The following is a 22,692-nucleotide window of genomic DNA, read 5'->3' as shown; positions in this document are numbered from 1 at the left end:
GTAGCACACTCCAAATCTTAATAGATCTCTGAGGAAGAAAGCTTCTCTTCATCTCATTCCTTGCTCTCTTACTGACAATCTTGAAACTGTGATCTTTAGTTATTGACATGCTAACTAGTGGAAACAGAATATCTTTCTTTACCCTGTTAGAATTGTTCATAATTTTAAATGCCTCAAAAAGGTCACCTCTTAACCTTCTCTACTCTAAGATTATTAAACCCAATTTCTCTCATTTTCTCTTGTACCTATAACCACACATTTCTGGTATCATTCCAGTAAATCTCCTTTGCAATCGCTCTTGGGCTTTCACATCCTCCCTTGAATAAGGTGCCCAGAACTGAATGCAATACTCCACATGTGGTCTGACCAATGAGTTGTAGAGGTGAAACATCACTTCCTTGCTTTTGTATCCTATGCTTCTATTTGTAAACCCAAGGATCCTATAAGGTTTCTTAACAACTGTTTCAATTTGCCCGACCTCCCTCAGAGAGTCCTGCATGTGAACCCTGAGGTCCATTTGCTCCTGTATTCCCCTCAGCGTTTTACCATTGAGCTTGTATTATCCCTCTATGTTTTTTCTACCAAAATGCATTACTTCACATTTCTCTGCATTGAAATTCATCTGCCTGGTGTCTGCCCATTTGGCCAGTTTGTCAATATCCCTCTGAAGTCGCTTATCACCACTTTCACAATTCTCCCTAACTTCCTATTATCTACAAATTTAGAGATTTTTCTCTCAACACCAGACTTGGACTCTTAATACAAAATCTTCTCATTGCGAATCATGGTCAGCATGTAGATCAACTCATCCAGTGGCACTGGAGAGGTCAGTTGGCTGGAGCTACCTGGGTGAACCTGCCTCTCTCTTGCCTTCACTTTTTTCCCATTGCGACCTTACCATGAAATATTAAAGCTATTTAAAAGGGGAAATCCACCTTTTGCAAGGTTTTCAGTCAAATACTCTGTAGGATCCCTACACAATGCCAGTCTGGAGAGCAGGTTGTTACACTCTGAGATTGCAAGGAGTTGAGCAGGAAAGTCAGCCACTGATGGCTGTCAGGGGGTCAACCAGTCAGAGGCAGGAATCTCCTCCCAGTGACTCCAGTGTACCCAACATTAGAGAGAGCAACATGTAATCCCCGAATTTGAAACAATAGTGCCCGACACTAATGATGAGTATGGAGGGAAAAGACTGACATTTAGAGAATATCTTTTACCACTCATGATATTTCAAAGCCATTTTCGGACTTTCTGAAGTGCAGTCGTTGTTACAACATAGGAAACACATTTGCACGCAGCAAGCTCACACGATAAGCAGTCAGTCCCTGCTCTCTCAATAACGTTGATCAAGGGTTAAATATTGGCCAGCATGCCTGTCCTTCTCTTCAGAACCTGGACTTCAAACTCCTGACCTCCTAACCCAGAGGAAAGAGTGCTACAACTGAGCCACAGCTGATTCCAAGACTGTACCTCACACAACAAATAAACAGACGCAACACCAATCATCTGCACTTTATGTGTCGATATGTGCAATCTTCTTGGAGATCCTCTCCACTTTACATCACACTGCAAATTTTTGCTATAAATTCTGTATTACGATCGAGCCCTCCACAATCACCTGATGAAGGAGCATCGCTCCGAAAGCGAGTGTGCTTCCAATTAAACCTGTTGGACTATAACCTGGTGTTGTGTGATTTTTAACCAATCATCTGGACGCAGATAATTTCTAAAAACAAATTATTTCACTAGAACGGCACAGTGACTCAATGGTTAGCACTGCTACCTCACCGTACCAGGGACCCAGGTTCAATTCTACCCTCGGGCGACTGTCTGTGCAGAGTTTGCACATTCTCCCCATGTCTGCGTTTGTTTCCTCTGGGTGCCCCGGTTTCCTCCCACAGTCCAAAGATGTGCAGGTTAGGTGGCCAGGCTAAATTGCCCACAGTCTCCAGGATATACAGGCTAGGTGGGTTAGCCATGGGAAATGCCAGGTTACAGGAAAGGTGTAGGTCTGGGTTGAATGCCCTTTGGAGGGTTGGTGTTGACTTGATGGGATTCAGTGTGGGCTTCACTGGCTGGGACAGCATTTACAGCTGATCCTTAGTTGCCTTGAAGAAGATGAAGGTGAGCTGCAGTCCCTGGGGTGTAGGGACCACGGTGCTAACTGATGTGAATTCCCCTATTTTGACCCAGCAACACTGAAGAAATGTTGGCATGTTTCCTAGTCAGGATGGTGAGTGGCTTGGAGAGAAACTTGCAAGTGGTGGTGTTCCCATGTATCTGTTGCACTTTGTTTTTGATTTCAAAAATATACTTTATTCATAAAATCATCTCTAAGTACATACAAATGTTCCAAATCATATTTGTACAGACTTTGCAGAGAAAAGAAAACAAACAACATATTGCAGCTTTGACATTTCTCAGAGCTTCTCTACAGTAACTTACAACAAAAACATTTTCTCCTTATGCAGGAGACTATTTATGTTTGTGTTGAGGCACTGATAGGGTCGGACATCTGAACAGATTCTGGTTATACTTTAGCAGCAAGACCTCAGACTGTGGTCTGTCCCCACCGCGCCTTGGCGGCAACTGCCCCAAGCTTTAGTGTGGCCCTCAGCACGTAGTCTTGGACCTTGGAATGTGCCAGTCTGCAACACTCGGTCAGGATCACCTCCTAGCTCTGGAAGACCAACACATTTCAGGCAGACCAACAAGCGTCTTTCACCCAGTTGCTGCCCTTGTCCTTGATGGAAGGGGCTGCAGCTTTAGGAAGTGGTAGAGGTTTGGAAGGTGCTAAATTAACTGGTGAGTTTCACCCACATTGACTGACAGATAGAAAACTCCTATGCTAAACTGCTCTACCTGGTAAAAGTGGGAGTATGGTCAATATTTGAAGCACACAATATTAATTGTACATTAATTCCGTGTTTAATTATTTTCATGCAATGAACATTAAATGGGAATTTGTTTGATCTGTAAATAGAAGCAGCCTGAGAGTGTTCTTTTGATGTTTGTGTTGTGCTTCTTTGTAAATGCAAGCTTATAAATATGTAAAGATCAGAGTTGGGACCTACCCTTCACTATTAGGTTTTACGGAGTAGATCACAGAATTTCAGATTACTTCCAATTCTACTCCACTTGAAGAACTTATGAAATCAGCAAGGGTAAACGTCGAGTTAAGTGAGTCCAGGATTGATCTAAATATAACCATTCTGTACACTTGGGATTCCACAACACTGGCTCAGATTGGGGAACATCAGTCTGTTCATTACCTGAAGATCAGATACACAGTAATTACTGCATCAGAAACCTTGAACTTCCTTCCTAAAGTATTGTGCTACATCTATGCCGCATGGAGTGCAGTGTCACAAAGTTATAGAATTACACAGCACAGAAACAGACCCTATGGTCCAATGTCCATGCTGACCAGGCATCCTTATCTGATCCAGTCCATTTGCCAGCATTTGGCCCATATCCCTCTAAACCTTTCTGATTCATATACTCATCCACATGCCCTTTAAATGTTGCAATTGTACCCACTTCCACCCATTCCTCTGGCAGCTCATTTCATTCACACACCAACTTCTGCATTAAACCATTACCACTCAGGTCCCCTCTCACCTTTAACCTATGCGTTGTAGTTATATACTTCCCTCTCCCAGTAAAAAGGCCTTATCTATTCATCCTATCCATGTCCCTCATCATTTTATAAACCTCCACCAGGTCATCCCTCAGACTCCAGGGAAAAAAGCCACAGCCTATTCAGTCTGTCACTGTAAGTCAAACCCTTCAAACCCAGCAATATACTTGTAAATTCTTTTTGAAACTTTTCAAGTTTAACATTGATCCTAAAGCAGGGCGACGAGAATTGTATGCAGTACAGAGGAACAACGATTACCTGGCACTCGATTATCTGAATATCAGATTATCCGGCAACATCGCAAGGTCCCAGTGAGTGGATAAACAATGTTATCTGGCATTTGATTATCCAAAAGAAATACTCCCCTCCAGCGTCCTTCAGATAATCGAGGGTCCTCTGTATTCTCAAAGTGGCTTCACCAATGTCATGTAAAGGTGTAACATGACATCCCAAATTCTATACTCAATGATCTGATCAATGACGGAAAGTGGTTCAAGAAGGTGGCGCAGCACTGTTGTAACAGAGGTTCGACAAGGTAGCTAATCACAGATAAGTGCGAGGTGCTGTATTTTGGGAAAGCAAATCTTAGCAGGACTTATACACTTAATGGTAAGGTTCTAGGGAGTATTGCTGAACAAAGAGACCTTGGAATGCAGGTTCATAGCTCCTTGAAGGTGGAGTCGCAGGTAGATAGGATAGTGAAGGAGGCGTTTGGTATGCTTTCCTTTATTGGTCAGAGTATTGAGTACAGGGGTTGCGAAGTCATGTTGCGGCTGTACAGGACATTGGTTAGGCCACTTTGGAATATTGTGTGCAATTCTGGTCTCCTTCCTATTGGAAAGATGTTGTGAAACTTGAAAGGGTTCAGAAAAGATTTACAAGGATGTTGCCAGAGTTGAAGGATTTGAGCTACAGGGAGAGGCTGAACAGGCTGGGGCTGTTTTCCCTGGAGTGTCAAAGGCTGAGGGGTGATCTTATAGAGGTTTACAAAGTTATGAGGGGCATGGATAGGATAAATAAACAAAGTCTTTTCCCCGGGGTTGGGGAGTCCAGAACAAGAGGGCATAGGTTTAGGGTGAGAGGGGAAAGATATAAAAGAGAGGTAAGGGGCAACTTTTTCACGCAGACGGTGGTATGTGTATGGAATGAGCTGCCAGAGGAAGTGGTGGAGGCTGGTACAATTGCAACATTTAAGAGGCATGTGGATGGGTATATGAATAGGAAGGGTTTGAAGGGATATGGGCTGGGTGCTGGCAGGCGAGACTAGATTGGGTTGGGATATCTGGTCGGCATGGACGGGTTGGACCGAAGGGTCTGTTTCTATGCTGGACATCTCTATGACTCTATGACTCTATAACACAGGTTCAAAAAGGCAGCTCAACACTGTTATACCAGAGGATCAAGGAAGTGATTCAGCACTGTTATAACAGACGTTTGTGAAGGTGGCTCAGCACTGTTATAACAGAGGTTCCTGATGATAGCTCAGCGCTGTTATAACAGAGGCTTGAGAAGGTAGCTCAGCACTGTTAAATCAGAGGTTCAACAAGGTGGCTCAGCACAGTTATAACAGAGATGGGAGAAGATAGCTCAGCACTGTTATAACACAGATCCGAGAAGGTGTCTCAGCACTGTTATCACAGAGGTTCAAGAAGGAGGCTCAGTCACTGTCATAACAGAGGTTTGAGAAGTTAGCGCAGCACTGATAATAGAGGTTGTTGAACTAGCTCAGCACGGTTGTAACAGAGGTTCACGCAGGTAGCTCAGCACAGTCATAATAGGAGCTCAAGAATGTAGCTCAGCACTGTTATTGCAGAGTTTCGTGAAGGTAGCTCAGCACAGTTATAACAGAGATGGAAGAAGATGACTTAGCACTGTTATAACAGAGGTTCATCAAGTTGGCTCAGGACTGTTGTAACAGAGGTTCAAGAATGTGGCTCAGCTTTGTTATAACAGGTTTGAACACAAGCTCAACACAGTTGTAACAGATGCTTGAGAAGGTGGCTCAGAATTGTTAGAATAGAGGTTCACGAAGGTAACACAGCACTGTTAAAACTGAGGTTTGAAAAGGTAGCTCGGAATTGTTATAACATACGTCCAAGGAGGTGGCTGAGCAGTATTATAACAGAGGTTCGTGAAGATAGCTCAGCGCTGTTATAACACAGGTTTGAGAAGTTAGCTCAGCACTGTTGTAACAGAGGTTCATGCAAGTAGCTCAGCACTGTTATAATAGGAGCTCAAGAATGTAGCTCAGCACTGTTATAACAGCATTTTGTGAAAGTAACTCAGTACAGTTATAACAGAGATGGGAGAAGATGGCTCAGCACTGTTATAACACAGATCCGAGAAGGTGGCTCCGCACTGTTGTAAAAGAGGTTCGAGGAGGTAGCTCAGCACTGTTATATCACACATTTGAGAAGTTAGCTCAGCACTGTTATAACAGGAGTTTGAGAATGTGGTTTAGCACTCTAAGAACAGAGGTTCAAAAAGGTAGCTCAGTACTGTTATAACAGAGTTTCGTGAACTAGCTCAGCACGGTTGTAACAGAGGTTCACGCAGGTAGCTCAGCACAGTCATAATAGGAGCTCAAGAATGTAGCTCAGCACTGTTATTGCAGAGTTTCGTGAAGGTAGCTCAGCACTGTTATACCAGAGATGGGAAAAATTGGCTCAGCACTGTTATAACACAGGTCCGAGAAGGTGGCTCAGCACTGTTATAACAGAGATTCGAACAGGTGGGTCAGAACTGTTATAACAAAGGTCAAGGAGTTAGTTCAGCACTGTTATAATAGAGACTGGAGAAGGTGAAACAGCACTGTTACAACAGAGTTTCTTGATGGTTGCTCAGCACAGTTATAACACAGGTTTGAGAAGTTAGCTCAGCACTGTCATAACACAGGTTTGAGAAATTAGATCAGCACTGTTATAACACAGGTTTGAGAAGGTAGCTCAGCACTGTTATAATAGAGATAGAAGAAGATGGCTCAGCAGTGTAATAACAGAGGTTCATGAAGGTGGCTCAACACTGTTATAACAGGGGTTCAAGAAGGTAGTTTAGCACTGTTATAACTGGGATTCGAGTAGGTAGCTCAGCATTGTTATAACAAAGGATTGAGATGTTAGCTCAGCGCTGTTACAACAGAGGTTCAAGTAGGTAGCTCACCGCTTTTATAACAGAGTTTCGTGAAGGTAGCTCAGCACAGTTATAACAGAGATGGGACAAGATGGCTCAGCTCTGTTATAACACAGGTCTGAGAAGGTGGCTTAGCACTGTTATAACAGAGTTTCAAAAAGGTTGCCCAGCACAGTTACAACAAAGGTTGGTGAACTAGCTCAGCACGGTTGTAACAGAGGTTCACTCAGATAGCTCAGCACTGTCATAATAGGAGCTCAAGAATGTAGCTCAGCACTGTTATTACAGAGTTTCGTGAAGGTAGCTCAGCACTGTTATAACAGAGATGGGAAAAGTTGGCTCAGCACTGTCACAACAGAGTTTCGTGAAGGTAGTTCCGCACTTTTATAACAGAGCTTCATGAAGGTAGCTCAGCGCAGATAGAACAGAGCTTCGGGAAGTGAGCTCAGCACTGTTATAACAGAGGTTACAGAAGGTAGCTCAGCACTGTTAAAACAGAGGTTACAGAAGGTAGCTCAGCACTGTTAAAACTGAGGTTTGAAAAGGTGGCTCAGAATTGTTATAACATATGTCCAAGGAGATGGCTCAGCAGTATTATAACAGAGGATCGTGAAGATAGCTCAGCACTGTTAAAACAGAGGTTCGTGAAGATAGTGTAGCACTGTTATAACAGAGGTTCAAAGAGGTGTCTCAGAACTGTTGTAACAGAGGTTCAAGGATGTCGCTCAGCACTGTTATAATAGAGGCTGGAGAATTTAGCTCAGCACTGTTATATTACAGGTTTGAGAAGTTAGCTCAGCACTGTTATATCACAGGGTTGAGAAGTTAGCTCAGCACTGTTATAACACAGGTTTGAGAAGTTAGCTCAGCACTGTTATAACACAGGTTTGTGAACTAGCTCAGCACTGTTGTAACAGAGGTTCACGCAGATAGCTCAGCACTGTCATAATAGGAGCTCAAGAATGTAGCTCAGCACTGTTATTACAGAAAGTAGCTCAGCACAGATAGAACAGAGCTTCGGGAAGTGAGCTCAGCACTGTTATAACAGAGGTTACTGAAGGTAGCTCAGCACTGTTAAAACAGAGGTTACAGAAGGTAACACAGCACTGTTAAAACTGAGGTTTGAAAAGGTAGCTCAGAATTGTTATAACATACGTCCAAGGAGGTGGCTCAGCAGTATTATAACAGAGGTTCATGAAGATAGCTCAGCACTGTTATAACAGAGGTTCAAGAAGTTAGCTTAGCACTGTTATAACACAGGTTTGAGAAGTTAGCTCAGCACTGTTGTAACAGAGGTTCATGCAAGTAGCTCAGCACTGTTATAATAGGAGCTCAAGAATGTAGCTCAGCACTGTTATAACAGCATTTTGTGAAAGTAACTCAGCACAGTTATAACAGAGATGGGAGAAGATGGCTCAGCACTGTTATAACACAGATCCGAGAAGGTGGCTCCGCACTGTTGTAAAAGAGGTTCGAGAAGGTAGCTCAGCACTGTTATATCACACGTTTGAGAAGTTAGCTCAGCACTGTTATAACAGGAGTTTGAGAATGTGGTTTAGCACTCTAAGAACAGAGGTTCAAAAAGGTAGCTTAGTACTGTTATAACAGAGTTTCGTGAACTAGCTCAGCATGGTTGTAACAGAGGTTCACGCAGGTAGCTCAGCACAGTCATAATAGGAGCTCAAGAATGTAGCTCAGCAATATTATTACAGAGTTTCGTGAAGGTAGCTCAGCACTGTTATAACAGAGATGGAAGAAGATGGCTCAGCACTGTTATAACACAGATCCGAGAAGGTGGCACAACACTGTTATAACAGAGGTTGAAGAAGGTAGCTTAGCACTGTTATAACTGGGATTCAAGAAGGTAGCTCAGCATTGTTATAACACAGGATCGAGATGTTAGCTCAGAGCTGTTACAACAGAGGTTCAAGTAGGTAGCTCAGTGCTGTTATAACAGAGTTTCCTGAAGGTGGCTCAGCACAGTTATAACAGAGATGGAAGAAGATGTCTCAGCAATGTTGTAACAGAGGTACAGGAAGGAAACTCATGACTGTTAAAACCGAGTTTTGTGAAGGTAGCTCACTACTGTTGTAACAGAGGTTCAAGAAGGTAGCTCAGCACTGTTATAACAGAGTAAAAAGTGAGGTGTGCAGATGCTGGAGATCAGAGCTGAAAATGTGTTGCTGGTTAAAGTGCAGTAGGGTAGAAATGGGCGGTGCGGGGCTGTGGGACTATGAGGTTGGAGGCGGTGGATGGGAGATCCCCTGAGGTGATGAGGTTATGGATGGTCTGGGAGATGATGATTTGGTGGTGGGAGGTGGGGCCATGGTCAAGGGGGCAATAGGAGGAGGCGTCCGTGAGCTGGCTTTTGGCCTCAGCGGTATAAAGGTCAGTGCGCCAAACTACTACCGCACCTCCATTGTCTGCCGGTTTGATGGTGAGGTTGGGGTTGGAGCGGAGGGAGTGGAGGGCTGCACGTTGTGAGGGTGAGAGGTTGGAGATGAAGGGCTTTAGCCTGAAACGTCGAATTTCCTGTTCATTGGATGCTGCCTGACTGGCTGCACTTTAACCAGCAACACATTTTCAGCACTGTTATAACAGAGTTTCCTGAGGGTAATTCAGCACAATTACAACAGTGATGGAAGAAGATGGATCAGCACTGTTATAACAGAGGTTCATCAAGTTGTCTCAGGACTGTTTTAACAGTGGTTCGTGAATGTGGCTCAGCTTTGTTTTAACAGAGATTCAAGAAGGGGTGTCAGTACTGTTATAACAGAGGTTCGAACACCAGCTCAACACAGTTGTAACAGATGCTCGAGAAGGTGGCTCAGAATTGTTTGAACAGACTTTAACGAAGGTACTCAGCATTGTTTTAACACAGGTTTGAGAAGTTAGCTCAGCACTGTTATAACACAGGTTTGAGAAGATAGTTCAGCACTGTTATAACACAGGTTTGAGAAGTTAGCTCAGCACTGCTGTAACAGAGGTTCACGCAGGTAGCTCAGCACTGTTATAATGGAAAGTGAAGAATGTAGCTCAGCACTGTTATAACAGAGTTTCATGAAAATAGCTCAGCACAGTTATAACAGAAATGGGAGAAGATAGCTCAGCAATGTTCTAACACAGATCCGAGAAGGTGGCTCAACACTGTTTAAACAGAGGTTCAGGAAGGTAGCTTAGCACTGTTATAACTGGGATTCAAGAAGGTAGCTCAGCATTGTTATAACACAGGATCGAGATGTTAGCTCAGCGCTGTTACAACAGAGGTTCAAGTAGGTAGCTCAGCACTGTTATAACAGAGTTTCCTGAATGTAGCTCAGCACTGTTATAACAGAGATGGGACAAGATGGATCAGCACTGTTATAACACAGGTCTGAGAAGGTGGCTCAGCACTGTTATAACTGAGTTTCATGAAGGGAGCTCAGCACAGTTAGGACATATCTTCGGGAAGTGAGCTCAGCACTGTTATAACAGAGGTTACAGATGGTAGCTCAGCACTGTTATGACAAAGGTTTGAAAAGGTGTCTCAGAACTGTTATAACATACGTCCAAGGAGGTGGCTCAGCAATGTTATAACAGAGGTTCATGAAGATAGCGTAGCACTGTTATAACATAGGTTTGAGAAGGTGGCTCAGCATTGCTATAACAGAGGTTCGAAGAGGTGCCTCAGAACTGTTGTAACAGAGGTTCAAGGAGGTAGCTCAGCACTGTTATAATTGAGGCTGGAGAATTTAGCTCAGCACTGTTATATCACAGGTTTGAGAAGTTAGCTCAGCACTGTTATAACACAGGTTCGTGAACTAGCTCAGCACTGTTGTTACAGAGGTTCACGCAGGTAGCTCAGCACTGTCATAATGGAAGGTCAAGAATGTAGCTCAGCACTGTTATAACAGAGTTTCATGAAGGTAGCTCAGCACAGTTATAACAGAGATGGGAGAAGATAGCTCAGCAATGTTCTAACACAAATCTGAGAAGGTGACTCAACACTGTTATAACAGAGTTTCAAGAAGGTATCTTAGCACTGTTATAACTGGGATTCAAAAAGATAGCTCAGCATTGTGATGACAGAGGATCGAGATGTTAACTCAGCGCTTGTTACAACAGAGGTTCAAGTAGGTAGCTCAGCACTGTTATAACATATGTCCGAGAAGGTGGCTCAGCAGTGTTATACCACAGGTTTGAGACGTTAGCGCAACACTGTTATAACACAGGTTTGAGAAGTTAGCTCAGCACTGTTATAACACAGTTTCGTGAACTAGCTCAGCACTGTTGTAACAGAGGTTCACGCAGGTAGCTCAGCCCTGTTATAATGGAAGGTCAAGAATGTAGCTCAGCACAATTATAACAGAGATGGGACAAGATGGCTCAGTACTGTTATAACACAGGTCCGAGAAAGTAGCTCAGCACGGTTATAACAGAGATGGAAGAAGATGTCTCAGCAATGTTGTAACAGAGGTACGGGAAGGAAACTCATGACTGTTAAAACAGAGTATTGTGAAGGTAGCTCACTACTGTTGTAACAGAGGTTCAAGAAGGTAGCTCAGCACTGTTATAACAGAGTTTCCTGAAGGTAATTCAGCACAATTACAACAGAGATGGAAGAAAATGGAACAGCACTGTTATGACAGATGTTCATCAAGTTGTAACAGTGGTTTGTGACTGTGGCTCAGCTTCGTTTTAACAGAGATTCAAGAAGGGGTGTCAGTACTGTTATAACAGAGGTTTGAATACCAGCTCAACACAATTGTAACAGATGCTCGAGAAGGTGGCTCAGAATTGTTTGAACAGACTTTAACAAAGGTACTCAGCATTGTTTTAACACAGGTTTGAGAAGATAGCTCAGCACTGTTATAACACAGGTTTGAGAAGTTAGCTCAGCACTGTTGTAACAGAGGTTTGAGAAGTTAGCTCAGCACTGTTGTAACAGAGGTTCACACAGGTAGCTCAGCACTGTCATAATGGAATGTCAAGAATGTAGTTCAGCACTGTTACAACAGAGTTTCCTGAATGTAGCTCAGCACTGTTATACCATAGGTTTGAGAAGTTAGCTCAGCACTGTTATAACAGAGGTTCGTGAAGATAGTGTAGCACTTTTATAACAGAGGTTCGTGAAGATAGTGTAGCACTGTTATAACAGAGGTTTGAGAAGGTGGCTCATCACTGTTATAACAGAGGTTCGAAGAGGTGTCTCAGAACTGTTATATTACAGGTTCAAAGATGTAGCTCAGCACTGTTATAATAGAGGCTGGGGAATTTAGCTCAGCACTGTTATATTACAGGTTTGAGAAGTTAGATCAGCACTGTTATAACACAGGTTTGAGAAGTTAGCTCAGCGCTGTTATAACACAGGTTTGAGAAGTTAGATCAGCACTGTTATATCACAAGTTTGAGAAGTTAGCTCAGCACTGTTATAACACAGGTTTGAGAAGTTAGCTCAGCAGTGTTATATCACCGGTTTGAGAAATTAGCTCAGCACTGTTATAACACAGGTTTGAGAAGTTAGCTCAGCGCTGTTATAACACAGGTTTGAGAAGTTAGCTCAGCACTGTTATAACACAGGTTTGAGAATTTAGCACAGCACTGTTATAACACAGGTTTGAGAATTTAGCACAGCACTGTTAGAACACAGCTTTGAGATGGTAGCTCAGCACTGTTATAACACAAGTTCGTGAACTAGCTCTGCACTGTCGTAACAGAGATTCACGCTGGTAGCTCAGCACAGTTATAACAGAGATGGGAGAAGATGGCTCAGCATTGTTATAACACAGATCCGAGAAGGTGGCTAAACACTGTTATAACAGGGGTTCAAGAAGGTATCTTAGCACTGTTATAACTGGGATTCAAGAAGGTAGCTCAGCATTGTTATAATAGAGGCTGGGGAATTTAGCTCAGCACTGTTCTATTACAGGTTTGAGAAGTTAGCTCAGCACTGTTGTAACACAGGTTTGAGAAGTTAGTTCAGCACTGTTATATCACAGGTTCGTGAGCTAGTTCAGCACTGTTGTAACTGAGGTTCACACAGGTAGCTCAGCACTGTCATAATGGAAGGTCAAGAATGTAGCTCAACACAGTTATAACAGAGTTTCGTGAATGTAGCTCAGCACAGTTATAACAGAGATGGGAGAAGATAGCTCAGCAATGTTCCAACACAGATCCGAGAAATTGGCTCAACACTGTTATAACAGGGGTTCAAGAAGGTAGCTTAGCATTGTTATAACTGGGATTCAAGAAGGTAGCTCAGCATTGTTATAACAAAGGATCGAGATGTTAGCTCAGCGCTGTGACAACAGAGGTTCAAGTAGGTAGCTCAGCACTGTTATAACAGTTTCCTGAAGGTAGCTCAGCACAGTTATAACAGAGATGGGAGAAGATGGCTCAGCACTGTTATAACACAGGTCCGAGAAGGTGGCTGAGCACTGTTGTAAAAGAGGTTCAAGAAGGTGCTCAGCACTGTTATATGACAGGAGTTTGGGAATGTGGTTTAGCATTCTAAGAACAGAGTTTCAAAGAGGTAGCCCAGCACTGTTACAACAGAGGTTGGTGAACTAGCTCAGCACGGTTGTAACAGAGGTTCACGCAGGTAGCTCAGCACTGTCATAATCGGAGCTCAAGAATGTAGCTAGCACTGTTATTACAGAGTTTTGTGAAGGTTGCTCAACACAGTTATAACGAGATGGGAGAAGATGGCTCAGCACTGTTATAACACAGATCCGAGAAGGTGGCTCAACACTGTTATAACAGAGTTTCATGAAGGTAGCTCAGCACTGTTATAACAGAGGTTACAGAAGGTAGCTGTTATGACAGAGGTTTGAAAAGGTGGCTCAGAACTGTTAAAACATACATCCAAGGAGGTGGCTCAGCACTGTTATAACAGAGGATTGTGAAGATAGCTCAGCACTGTTATAACTGAGGTTTGAGAATGTGTCTCAGCACTGTTATAACACAGGTTCGAAGAGGTGCCTCAGAACTGTTATAATAGAGGTTTGAGTAGTTAGCTCAGCACTGTTATAACACAGGTTTGAGAAGGTGGCTGAGCACTGTTGTAACACAGGTTTGAGAAGGTGGCTGAGCACTGTTATAACACAGGTTTGAGAAGGTGGCTGAGCACTGTTGTAAAAGAGGTTCAAGAAGGTGCTCAGCACGGTTATATGACAGGAGTTTGGGAATGTGGTTTAGCACTCTAAGAACAGAGTTTCAAAAAGGTAGCCCAGCACTGTTACAACAGAGGTTGGTGAACTAGCTCAGCACGGTTGTAACAGAGGTTCACGCAGGGAGCTCAGCACTGTCATAATAGGAGCTCAAGAATGTAGCTAGCACTGTTATTATAGAGTTTCGTGAAGGTTGCTCAACACAGTTATAACGAGATGGGAGAAGATGGCTCAGCACTGTTATAACACAGGTTTGAGAAGGTGGCTCGACACTGTTATAACAGGAGTTCGAGAAGGTGGCTCAGCACTCTTATAACAGAGGCTCAAAAAGGTGGCTCAGCAATGTTTTAAGACAGGTCCGAAAAGGTAGTTTAGCACTTTTATAACACAGGTCTGAGAGGTGAGCTCAGCCCTGTTATAACAGAGGTTCACGAAGGTAGCTCAGCACTGCTACAACAGAGTTTTGCGAAGGTAGCTCAGTACTATTATAACAAAGAGTCATAGAGTCATAGAGATGTATTGAATGGAAACAGACCCTTTGGTCCAACCTGTCCATGCTGACCAGAAATCCCAACCCAATCTAGTCCCACCAGCCAGCACCCGGCCCATATACCTCCAAACCCTTCCTATTCATATACCCATCCAAATGCCTCTTAACTGTTGCAATTGTACTAGCCTCTAAAACTTCCTCTGGCAGCTTATTCCATACACGTACCACCCTCTGCATGAAAGAGTTGCCACTTAGGTCTCTTTTATATCTTTCAACTCTCACCCTAAACCTATGTCCTCTGGTTCTGGACTCTCCGAACCCAGGGAAAAGACTTTGTCTATTTATCCTATCCATGCCCCCCATAATTTTGTAAACCTCTATAATATCACCCCTCAGCCTCCGACACTCCAGGGAAAACAGCCCCAGCCTCTTCAGCCTCTCCCTGTAGCTCAGATCCTCCAACCCTGGCAACATCCTTGTAAATCTTTTCTGAACCCTTTCAGGTTTCACAATATCCATCCGATAGGAAGGAGACCAGAATTGCACGCAATATTTCAATAGTGGGCTAACCAATATCCTGTCCAGCCGCAACATGACCTCTCAACTCCTGTACTCAATACTCTGACCAATAAAGGAAAGCATGCCAAACGCCTCCTTCACTAACCTATCTACCTGCAACTCCACTTTCAAGGAGCTATGAACCTGCACTCCAAGGTCTCTCCCTAGGATATTACCATTAAGTGTATAAGTCATGCTAAGTTTTGCTTTCTCAAAATGCAGCACCTTGCAGTTATCTGAATTAAATTCCATCTACCACTTCTCAGCCCATTGGCCCATTTGGTCCAGATCCTGTTGTAATCTGAGGTAACCCTCTTTGCTGTCCACTACACCTGGTTCAAGAAAGTAGCTCAACACTGTTATAACAGGGATTTACGAAGGTAGCTCAGCTCTGTTATAACAGAGATTCATGAAGGTAGCTCTACACAATTATAACAGAGGTTCCAGAAGGTAGGTCAGCACTGTTGTAACAGATGTTCGAGAAGATGGATTAGCACTGTTGTGACAGAGGTTTAACAAAGTAGCTCCGCACTGTTCTAACACAGGTCTGAGAATGTAGCTCAGCACTGTTATAACAGAGGCTTGAGAAGGTGGTTCTGCACATTTGTAACAGAGGATCGAGAAGGTAAGTCAGCACTGTTTTCACAGAGGTTAGAGTCGGTGGCTCTGCAGTGGAAAAACCGACGTTCAAGAATATGGCTCAGCACTGATATCACGGAGGTTTAAGAAGGTAGCTCAGCACTGTTATAATAGGAGTGCGAGAACGTAGTTCCACACTGTTACAACATTGTTTTGAGAAGATGGCTCATGTACTGATGTGACAGAGGTTCAACAATGTGGCTCAGCACTGCTTTAACAGAGGTTCGAGAATGTAGCTCAGCACTATTGTAACAGAGGTTTGAGAAGGTACCCAGCACCGTTATAAGAGAGGTTTGAAAAGGTGGTTCTGCATTTTTGTAACAGAGGTTTGAGAAGGTTATTAAGGGCTGTTTTCACAGAGGTTAGAATAGGTGGCTCTGTATTGAAAAAACAGAAGTTCGAGAATATGGCTCAGCACTGATATCACAGAGGTTCAACAAAGTGGCTCAGCACTGTTGGAACAGAGATTCGTGAAGGTAGCTCAGCAATATCGCAACAGAGGTTTAACAAGGTGTCTCAGCATTGACTTAACAGCGGTTCGAGAAGGTAGTTCAACTCTGTTGTATCAGAGGTTAGTCATGGTGGCTCAGCACTATATCAAGAGAGTTTCGCAAAGGCAGCTCACCACTGTTAGAACAGGGATTTACGAAGGTAAACCAGCACTGTTATAACAGAGGTTCCAGAAGGTGGCTCAGCATTGTTGTAACAGAGGTTCGATAAGATGGCTAAACACAGTTGTGATAGAGGTTCAACACGGTAGCTCCACACTGTTCTAACACTGGTCCGCGAATGTAGCTCAGCACTGTTATAACAGGATTTCACGACGGTAGCTCAGCACTGTGAAAACAGTGTTTCAAGAAGATGGCTCAGCACTGTTGTGACAGAGGTTCAACAAGGTAGCTCAACATGTTATAATGCAGGTCCGAGAATGTAGCTCAGCACTGTAATAACAAAGGTTCGGGAAGGTAGCTGAGCACTGTTATAATAGAGTTTTGAGAAAATGGCTCAGCACTGTTGTGATAGGGGTTCAACAAGGTAGCTCAGCACTGCGATAACAGAAGTTTGAGAAGGTGGCTCTGCACGTTTGTAACAGAGGTTCAAGATGGTAAATCAGCACTGTTTTCACAGAGGTTAGAGAAGGTGGCACTGCAGTGGAAAAACAGAGGTTTGAGGATATGACTCAGCGCTGATATCATAGCGGCTCGAGAAGGTAGCACAGTTCTGTTACAAAAAAGTTTCGTGAAGGTAGCTCAGCACAGTTATAACAGAGATGGGAGATGATGGCTCAGCATTGTTATGACGGAGGTTCAAGAAGGTAGCTCAGCCACTGTTATAACAGAGTTTCTGGAAGGTAACTTAGCACTGTTATAATAGGGTTTCAAGAAGGTAGCTCAGCACTGTTATAACAGATTTGCGGGAAGATGGTTCAGCACTATTGTGACAGAAGTTCACGAAGGTAGCTCTGCACTGTTATAACAGAGTTTCGAGAAGGTGGCTCTGCATATTTGTAACAGAGGTTCGAGAAAGTAAATCAGCACTGTTTTCGCAGAGGTGAGAGAAGGTGGCTCTGCAGCGGAAAAACAGAGGTTTGAGAATCTGGCTCAGCACTGCTATAACAGGGATTTATGAAGGTAGCTCAGCACTGTTATAACAGAGACTCACGAAGGTAGCTCCGCACAATTATAACAGTTTCCAGAAAATAGGTCAGCACTGTTGTAACAAGGTTCAAGAAGATGGCTCAACACTGTTGTGATAGGTTCTGGATCAGTGGTGCTGGAAGAGGACAGCAGTTCAGGCATCCAACTCACCCACATGGACTCCAGATCACCTTTAAACCAGCAGAGTTCGGACCCAAACAGGACAAACAGTACAGACTACAGATTCAAAAACACCAGCAACAGTTCTCTTTCAGGATCCTCCGCTCCACGCTTGCAGCAATGCGCCGGCACCTAACCTCTCTACAGTCAGCCCTGCCTCAGCTGAGGGCCACGCTCTCTCAGAATTGCAAAGGACCCACTCTGTACTACATCCTCAGGAGAATTCATACTCTCAACAAACAGTATTTCAATTCCATCTCAAACATCAAAAACTGTAAGTACAAAAAACTTTTATCCACCCACCTCCACAACCAGCGCTCCTCAAACATTCCAGAAGATTCCCCTGGCCTCGGAAACGCCATTAGCCATGCGGCTGATGCAGCTACCACCCCCATGCTGATTGATGATGTCACTTCTGCCCTCATCATGGCCACTCCCACAGCCACTTCCACCCCTCACATCATGGCTGATGCCACATGCTCAGTGACTTCTGACACCCCTACTGCTGTGGTCACCACCACTTCCGCCCCCACCAGCACCACTCACCTGCATTCTGCTGACACGCCCCTCACAGACCCCACTGTCACTATCACCACCCCCCAGAACCCTGAGGGGAACACAACCCCTGCTCATGACTCCACCCCCATTCCCCCCACACCACACCCACTCCAGTTACTGGCTCCGACCCCACTCCCAGCTCCACACCCACACCAGATCCCAGCTCCCAGCCCTGCAGAGTTTTCACCATCCCTCCAGACCTCCCCCTCACTGAGGACGAACGATCAGTCCTCAGCAAAGGACTCACCTTCATCCCCCTTCGTCCACGCATCAATGAATTTAATACACGCCGTGACGTTGAACAATTCTTCCGTCGCCTCCGCCTCCGAGCTTACTTTCACAATCAGGACTCCCGCCCACCTTCCGAGGACCCCTTCGCCCACCTCCAACACACTGCATCCACCTGGACACTCCGCGCTGACCTCTTCATTTCCAACTGCCGCCGGGACATTAACCGCCTCAACCTGTCTACCCCCCTCCCCACTCTAACCTCTCACCCTCACAATGCGCAGCCCTCCAATCCCTCTGCTCCAATCCCAACCTCACCATTAAGCCAGCGGATAAAGGGGGCGCAGTGGTAGTCTGGCGCACTGACCTCTACATCACTGAAGCTAAACGCCAACTTGAGGACACCTCCTCCTACTGCTCCCTTGACCATGACCCCACCCCCCATCACTAAACCATCATCTCCCAGACCATACAGAACCTCATCACCTCAGGAGATCTCCACCCACAGCTTCCAACCTCATAGTCTGGGAACCCCGCACTGCCCGGTTCTACCTCCTTCCCAAGATCCACAAGCCCGATCACTTTGGCTGACCCATTGTCTCAACATGCTCCTGCCCCACTGAACTCATCTCTGCCTACCTCGACACTGTCCTATTCCCCCTTAGTCCAGGAACTCCCCACATACGTTCGAGACGACACCCTCGCCCTCCACCTCCTCCAAGACTTCCGTTTCGCTGGCCCCCAATGCCTCATCTTCACCATGGATATCCAATCCCTCTACACCTCCACCCACCATGACCAGGGCCTCCAAGCCCTCCGTTTTTACCTCTCCAGACATCCCCAACAGTACCCTTTTACCGACGCTCTCATTCGTTTGGCCGAACTGGTCCTCACCCTTAACAATTTCTCCTTTCAATCCTCCCACTTCCTCCAGACCAAAGGGGTAGCCATGGGCACGCGTATGGGCCCCAGCTATGCCTGTCTCTTTTTTGGCTACGTAGAACAGTTGATCTTCCGTAATTACACCAGCACCACTCCCCACCTCTTCCTCCGCTACATTGATGACTGCATTGGCGCCACCTCGTGCTCCCGTGAGGAGGTTGAGCAATTCATCAACTTCACCAACACATTCCACCCTGACCTTAAATTTACCTGGACCATCTCTGACACCTCCCTCCCCTTCCTGGACCTCTCCATCTCCATTAATGACGACCGACTTGACAGTGACATTTTTTACAAACCCACCGACTCCCACAGCTACCTGGATTACACCTCTTCCCACCCTACCTCTTGCAAAAATGATAACCCGTATTGCCAATTCCTCCGCCTCCGCCGTATCTGCTCCCAGGAGGACCAGTTCCACCACAGAACACACCAGATAGCCTCCTTCTTTAGAGACTGCAATTTCCCTTCCCACGTGGTTAAAGATGCCCTCCAACGCATCTCGTCCACATCTCACACCTCCGCCCTCAGACCACACCCCTCCAACCGTAGCAAGGACAGAACGCCCCTGGTGCTCACCTTCCACCCTACAAACCTTCGCATAAACCAAATCATCCGCCGACATTTCTGCCACCTCCAAAAAGACCCCACCACCAGGGATATATTTCCCTCCCCACTCCTTTCCACTTTCCGCAAAGACCGTTCCCTCCATGACTACCTGGTCAGGTCCAAGCCCCCCTACGACCCACCCTCCCATCCTGGCACTTTCCCCTGCCACTGCAGCAATTGTAAATCCTGCGCCCACACCTCTTCCCTCACCTCAATCCAAGGCCCTAAAGGAGCCTTCCACATCCATCAAAGTTTTATCTGCACATCTACTAATTTCATTTATTGTATCCGTTGCTCCCGATGCGGTCTCCTCTACATTGGGGAGACTGGACGCCTCCTAGCCAAGCGCTTTAGGGAACATCTCCGGGACACTCGCACCAATCAACCACACCGCCCCGTGGCCCAACATTTCAACTCCCCCTCCCACTCTGCCGAGGACATGGAGGTCCTGGGCCTCCTTCATCGCCGCTCCCTCACTACCAGACATCTCGAGGAAGAACGCCTCATCTTACGCCTCGGAACACTTCAACCCCAGGGCATCAATGTGAACTTCAACAGCTTCCTCATTTCCCCTTCCCCCACCTCACCCTAGTTTCAAACTTCCAGCTCAGCACTGTCCCCATGGCTTGTCCGGACTTGTCCGACCTGCCTAGCTCCTTTTCCACCTATCCACTCCACCCTCTCCTCCCTGACCTATCACCTTCATCCCCTCCCCCACTCACCCATTGTACTCTATGCTACTCTTTGCCCACCCCCCCGCAGCCTATCTCTCCATGCTTCTAGCTCACAGCCTTTATTCCTGACGAAGGGCTTTTGCCTGAAACATCGATTTCGCTGCTCGTTGGATGCTGCCTGAACTGCTGTGCTCTTCCAGCACCACTGATCCAGAATCTGGTTTCCAGCATCTGCAGTCGTTGTTTTTACCTACTGTTGTGATAGAGGTTCAACAAAGTAGCTCCGCACTGTTCTAACACAGGTCTGAGAATGTAGCTCAGCACTGTTATAACAGAGGCTTGAGAAGGTGGCTCTGCACATTTGTAACAGAGGATCGAGAAGGTAAATCAGCACTGTTTTCACAGAGGTTAGAGTAGGTGGCTCTGCAGTGGAAAAACCAACGTTCAAGAATATGGCTCAGCACTGATATCATGGAGGTTCAAGAAGATAGCTCCGCACTGTTAAAACAGTGTTTTGAGAAGATGGCTCAGCACTGATGTGACAGAGGTTCAACAATGTGGCTCAGCACTGCTATAACAGAGGTTCGAGAATGTAGCTCAGCACTATTGTAACAGAGGTTTGAGAAGGTACCCAGCACCGTTATAAGAGGTTTGAAAAGGTGGTTCTGCATTTTTGTAACAGAGGTTCGAGAAGGTAAATCAGCGCTGTTTCCACAGAGGTTAGACTAGGTGGCTCTGCATTGGAAAAACAGAAGTTTGAGAATATGGCTCAGCACTGATATCACAGAGGTTCAAGAAGGTAGTCCAACACTGTTATAACACAGGTGTGAGAAGGTAGCGCAGCACAGTTATAACAGAGCTGGGGGAAGATGGCTCAGCACTGATATAACAGAGTCTCGTGAAGGTAGTGCAGCACAGTTATAACAGAGCTGGGAGAAGATGGCTCAGCTGAGGTTGTAACAGATGTAACAGAGGTTCGAGACAATAGCTCAGCACTGTTGTAACACAGGGCCGCGAAGGTAGGTCAGCACTGTTCTAACAGAGGTTCAAACAGGTAGGTCAGGCACACTTACAACAGAGATGGGAGAAGATGGATCAGCACTGTTAGAACAGAGGTATGAGAAGGTGTCTCTGCATGTTTGTAACAGAGGTTCGAGAAGGTAATTAAACAGTGTTTTCACAGGTAGGTGGCTCAGCAGCGGAAAACAGATGTTCAAGAATGTCTCAGCACTGTTGTAACAGAGATGGGAGAAGATGGCTCAACACTGTTATCACAAAGATTCAAGAAGGTGGCTCAGCACTATTGTAGCACAGGTCCAAGAAGATGGCTCAGCACTGTTAGAACACAGTTTCGTGAAGGTAGCTCAGTACTGTTCTAACAGAGATTCAAAAAGGTGGCTCAGCACTGTTATAACAGAGGTCCGAGAATGTAGCTCAACACTGTTATAACAGACATTTGAGAAGGTGGCTCTGCATGTTTGTAAAAAAAGGTCCGAGAAGGTGGATCAGCACTGTTTTCACAGTGGTTAGAGTAGGTGGCTCTGCATTGGAAAGTTAGAGTTTCTAGAATATGGCTCAACACTGTTATGATTGAGGTTTAAAAAGGTAGCTCAGCACTGTTACAACAGAATTTCGTGAAGGTAGCTCAGCACAGGTTATAACAGAGATGGGAGAAGATGGCTCAGCACTCTTATAACAGAGGTTCAAAAAGGTAGCTCCACACTGTTATAACAGAGGTTCTAGAAGGTAGCTCAGCACTGTTATAACAGAGTTTCGAGAAGGTGGGTCTGCACGTTTGTAACAGAGGTTCGAGAGGGTAAATCAGCACTATTTTCACAGAGGTGGCTCAGCAGTGGAAAAACAGAGGTTCGAGAATATGGCTCAGCATTGTTTTCACAGAGGTTCTAGAAGGTAACTCAGCACTGTTGTAACAGAGATTTATGAAGGTTGTTCCGCACAATTATAACAGAGGTTCCAGAAGATAGGTCAGCACTGTTGTAACAGAGGTTCAAGAAGATGGCTCAATACTATTGTGACAGAGGTTCACAACAAGGTGTCTCAGCACTGTTATAACACAGGTCCACGAAGGTAGCTCAGTACTGTTCTAACAGAGATTCAAAAAGGTGGCTCAGCACTGTTATAACAGAGTTGGGAGAAAATGGCTCAGCACTGTTATAACATAGGTCCAAGAATGTGGCTCAGCACTGTTATAACAAAAGTTTGAGAAGGTGGCTCTGCACATTTGTAGCAGAGGTTCGAG

The sequence above is a fragment of the Hemiscyllium ocellatum genome, chromosome 37, assembly GCF_020745735.1.
Source record: "Hemiscyllium ocellatum isolate sHemOce1 chromosome 37, sHemOce1.pat.X.cur, whole genome shotgun sequence".
NCBI classification, from domain to species: Eukaryota; Metazoa; Chordata; class Chondrichthyes; order Orectolobiformes; family Hemiscylliidae; genus Hemiscyllium; species Hemiscyllium ocellatum.
This window is presented reverse-complemented; position numbering follows the sequence as displayed.